Here is a 5350-nt window from a genome sequence, read left to right on the forward strand (position 1 = left end):
TCTCTTACCTGATCTGAAATGTATGCTACAGACCTGAGCTTTTTTGATGAGTGCCTCGGTCCAATCTCTTCGCTTTAATGGGTTTATCCACAACTGTCTGCTGGGATCTTGTAAAAACTCCATCACTTAACTTTTTTTTCCTCCAAGACGACAAGCTAGTCGGTACATCAGCTTTCCTTTCCTCTGGCTTCTCACCAGCGCAAGTATTTTTTTTGCATCCAGCTTCGACTGACGTAGGCTATGAAAGGTTCTATACGACAGGTGCATGCTACACCTAAATAGCACTAGGAAAGCATTACGTATCAATTTATAACGGACCATGCAAAAAACAAAGGTAGCGTTTCCTAGTGGCAGGGTTGGGTAGGGTTACTTTACCCTGATTACTTTCAATTACTTTTGGATTACTCCAATACCAAATATGCTAATAAAAGACAAAAGAAACTAAATATGAATAAAATGACTCAATTTTGTGCAGGCTTGGGGAGTAACGGAATACATGGAACGGCAAAAATGATGTTGGCAAGCTGTTTGGATTTCTTTTCATTTTGTTTCTGTCGTATTTTATGTTAGTTTTGCCAAGAGATCAAAGCCAGGAGAGAAAGCTTACCACGTTTTGTGAGTCATCATTTGATTCATATTGAGTTTCTTTTGTCTTTTATTAGCATATTTGGTATTGGAGTAATCCAAAAGTCATTGAAAGTAATCAAGTTAAAGTAACCCTACCCAACCCTGCCTAGTGGTAAATTATAATGGGAAATACTTCTAACTGAAAAATGAAGTTACATATTACTGTCATTCTACCCAAAACCTATAGGGGGAGATGTGTTTTATCATATTTACTCGCGTATTGTTCAGATCCACAAATATATATATATATATATATATATATCTAATAATACTATACTTTATCTTAATAACTACACACAAGACTAAAAAAAAATCCATGTATATTTGTGGAGCTACAAAAGGATTCACACTGCATTGAAAGTCCTTAAAAGTGCTTGAATTTGGCCTTGAAAAAGATGTTCCAACCCTGCATCTGATTCCGCACAAACAAATAAAGTGAACTCATCGGTGGTTGGTGCGCTTCGTCTTGACCAATATTTGCGCGTGAAGTTTAATTTTATATCACATTTCACTGCCACACGTTAAGATTGAGTTTCCCGAGTACCGTATTTTCCGCACTATAAGGCGCACCGGGTTATAGGGCGCACCCTCAAAAAAAGTTTTTGGTCCTATATTTTCCATACATAAGGCGCACCGGATTATAAGGCGCTACAATGGGAACGTCGACAAAACAGTCAGATAGTTCAGTCAAATTTATTACCCCCTTAACATTCCGAAAGCTTGCAAAAAAGCAAATACGTGTCATAGACACGTGCGGATGCGGTGTCCATACGATGTCACCAAACAAACATTTCTTAGTTTCCATTTTATTTTTTGCTGGCAACTGTGTGGACAGCAAAGTAAGAATTTTATTGTGCAGGGAAACGTTTTTTTTTACTGTGCATATGACAATAAACACTTTAAATTGAATTTAGTTTATAAATAAACTCATCACAGAAACATCAAGATCGTTCAAAAACAAGATACCGGGAAAATATAAAGCCGCATAGCTCACCTAAGTTCTCTTGCAGCCATCACGTTCATTAATGATACGTAACCATGGTCTTCTTACAACCGTGAGTAAAATATTTACAAATACAGAATAGTAAAACATGTTTTCTCTATGCCGTAGTGCAACCCAACGTGTGATTCACATTCATCTTTTTCGGCCAATTGCAGGCTTTGTTTCGCCCCTTTAGCCAATGCGAGCCTGTAAATGATTAAAAAGGATCCGCCCCCTTTACCTCTGAATAACTTAAGCCAATAGTGACTGATTCAAATAATGATTGACACATTGGTTAGGAAATGAAACGCCGGTATATAAATCCCAGCATACACCGCGGACGACTTCACCTTCGGAGGAAAAATCTAGTCGGCGGCTGCTTGCTTTAGTTGCAAGACTTTGCGACTTAATATTGATCCATAGATAAGGCGCACTGTATTATAAGGCGCATGGTCATCTTTTGAAAAAAATAAAGGCTTTTAGGTGCGCCTTATAATGCGGAAAATACGGTAATTCATATTAACAACTAACCTCGACTAACACATCTACTAACCGTGTTCCATTGTCTGGCTTTGGGTTTAACTGCTCCGAAATCTCAAGGGGCAGTGCGTAAGAATCGGTGTTCCAACGACCCCGACGTGTCTCGGTAAACTGTATTTGTACTAGCTCTCGGTTGACCAAGACTCCCTGTGTTTATTGTAGAAATAATGGAGAGAAAAAGGAAATTGACAGAATATTCTGCATGTAAATTGTGTGTGGGCGGGGACAAAATGGTGGGATCTTTCTGGTAAATGTCCGTTTCTTGCTTTCGGGTGAGAGGGATACGTATTTCGTACATCCTTGTTTTTAATACAATTGTAAAAAAAAAACGTTAATATATTCCGAGGTTAACGGTCTCATTTGTGTTAGGTTGTAGTAAGCTTTCAAATTTGTTTCTAAAACTAAGAAAAAAAGGCCGATTGTAAAGTTAAAATCTGTGTTTTTTTGGGTCTTCTACATCTCGACAAACAGATTTGGCCAGGCAAAGTCATGAACTGTATTCAACTCCACATCCGAAAGTGAGAGAATAAAAACGAAAAAGCCTTTCACTCAAATGGATCAATCCTTCTGTTTTTTTTCCTGTCATTTCAAAGGTATGTCGTTCGAGTATGAGAGCGACTTGCTTCCCGCGCCCAGCGAACATCGGATCCTCTCTCTTTCAATAAAACTTGTGGTAAACGTCACGCAAGTGGGTTCTGTTTCCGTTCCGGTCCTGACTTAAACTGTTTTTTAAGATTTACTATATTCCGATTGTGGGTATTTTTCTAGAACATTTTCTCTGATAACTTGTGGTAAACGTCACGCAAGTGGGTCCTGTTTCCGTTCTGGTCCTGACATAAACTGTTTTTTAAGATTTACTATATTCCGATTGTTGGTATTTTTCTAGAACATTTTCTCTGATAACTTGTGGTAAACGTCACGCAAGTGGGTCCTGTTTCCGTTCTGACCCTGACATAAACTGTTTAAGATTTACTATATTCCGATTGTGGGTATTTTTCTAGAACATTTTCTCCAATAACAAGGTTCGTACGGGTGCTTGAAATCTTTGAAAATGCTTGAATTTCATGGTTGCTTTTTCAAGGTTTAAAAAGTGCTTGAATTTCAGGTGAAATGCTGTAAATGCGCTCAGGAGGTAGAGCGCTCGTCTTGGGATCAAGAGGTCGCAGGTTCGATTCCCGGCTCCGTCGTGTTATATGTCGAAGTGCCCTTGGGCAAGACACTAAATCCCTTGTGCCCCCGATAAGCAGGTAAGCGCCTTGCGCTGTGCTCTTGGCACTGGTTTTTGTTCGCGTCGGACAGTACGGTGCCATCTAGTGGTCAAATGTTGCTTTAAAAAGTGCTTGAATTAGGCCATAAAAGGGGTATGAACGCCGTTTTAAGTATGTGTTTTTAATGCCCAACTGAGTTCAAATTGATTTTTTTTTTTCCCCCACTGCGCCTATCTGCTTTTATCTTACATCCATCAGACTCGCAACCAGTGTTCCCTCTAAGCTGCGCACGTGCTCTCAGCGCACAAGAAAATCTAGCCAGTGCACAAAAATCAGGGCTCAAAATTACTAATTAACAAGCGACTTGAGTCAAAGTTACAGTGCATGAAGGTAAAAATACACGGGTTCCCCTGACGTTGTGTCCTAAATGCGGTACAGTGGAACCTCGGTTTTCGAACGCCTCTCAGTTCGGACAAATCGGTGTTCGACCAAAAATTTAGAGAAATTCTTGCTTCGTTGTTAGGTCAAAAAATCGGAGTTCAAACGCCCGTACGCTAGGGTGCGATGCTGAGCGGCGTACGGGTGTTTTAGCCCCTAATTATGCCTCCGAAGAAGGTCGGTGCAAGCAGGACAGGTGAAAAAAAGACAAGTTGTTCGTACAACTATTGCCTTTAAGAAAGACATAATAGATAAATATGAAAGAGGTGTACGAATTTCCGATCTTGCTAGTGAATGAAGCATGGCTAAATCTACTATCGGTACGATAGTAAAGAATAAGGAGGCTGTGAAATCGAGTGATGCGGCTAAGGAAGTTAGCGCTATAAGCAAGCAACTGCCGCAAGTTTTGGAAGAGGTTGAAAAACTTTTGAGGATTTTTCTCTCGCCACCGTCCACCACAAAGGTAAGAAATCCTATTCATAATCCTTTTTTTTAAATCTTTACACGTTCATGTTAGCGTAATCTTTCGTACGGAAGATTACGCTAACGCGAACGTACGATTAGCCTGGGTTAGCTTCATGTTTACGTTCTTGGTAAACATTCAGGGTGTTGGAACGCATTAAAACGATTTTACATTACTTTTAATGGGAAAAACGATTTTCAGTGATCCACCAAATCGGTTTTCGAACAGGGTTCTGGAACGGATTATGGTCGAGAACCGAGGTTCCACTGTATTTTGAAGTAAATGTCGAACGAAGTCAAAAAGTAAAGTCAGTAGAGTTTGTCGAGAACCGGCTTCTTCGGCTCGGCTCACTAAAAGGAACCAGCTCTTTCGGATCCTAAACGGCTCTTCTGGTTGTTTTTGCTTCTTTCATCCCAACATGACCAAATATTATGTAAAAATAATCACAAAATGACTTAAAAGAAGGGGAGAACAGAACAAAAAAGAAAAAAAATAACAAAATGAAAAAGTAGTGAAAAGCTGAGAAAAAAAGAAACAAAAGGAAGAGAAAAAAAGAAGGAAAAATTTAGAAAAAAGCCAGAAAAAAAGAAAAGAAAGAAACGTAGGAAAAAAGTAAATAGAGAACAAAAAGAAAAAAGTAACAGCTGGGAAAAAATACACAATGAGACTTTTTTTAAAGGAAAAACACAGAAAAAAGAAGAAAAAGGACATGTTTGATAATGAATTATCTTGCCACACTTGGGATTATGGTTGCTCACTGTTGTTTCAAGCGGTGCTCACCGACTTTGTGTGAACGCTCAGACCCGTGGAAAATTAGAGGGAACATTGATCGCAACACATAAGGAAGCAGGGGAGGTGGGCAGGAGATGGACAGATTTCATGCTCGTGCTCGCAGTTTTCTGTTAATGTAGCATGGAAATGGTGAAAGTAGGGAAAGGAAAGTTAAATACAGTCCAAAAGCCACAAAAATTTGAAGAAGTTTATTCAAGCGCGTTAAAGAAATGCACTTGCAACACGAGCAACTTGACAGAAGCCGCAATGATGGTTTCAGCCAGACGATGGCGTCAGAAAGTAGAAAATCTTCATATTTCA

Source organism: Urocampus carinirostris, chromosome 3 (assembly GCF_059441175.1).
Source record: "Urocampus carinirostris isolate Australia breed hairy pipefish chromosome 3, RoL_Ucar_1.0, whole genome shotgun sequence".
Taxonomy (NCBI): domain Eukaryota; kingdom Metazoa; phylum Chordata; class Actinopteri; order Syngnathiformes; family Syngnathidae; genus Urocampus; species Urocampus carinirostris.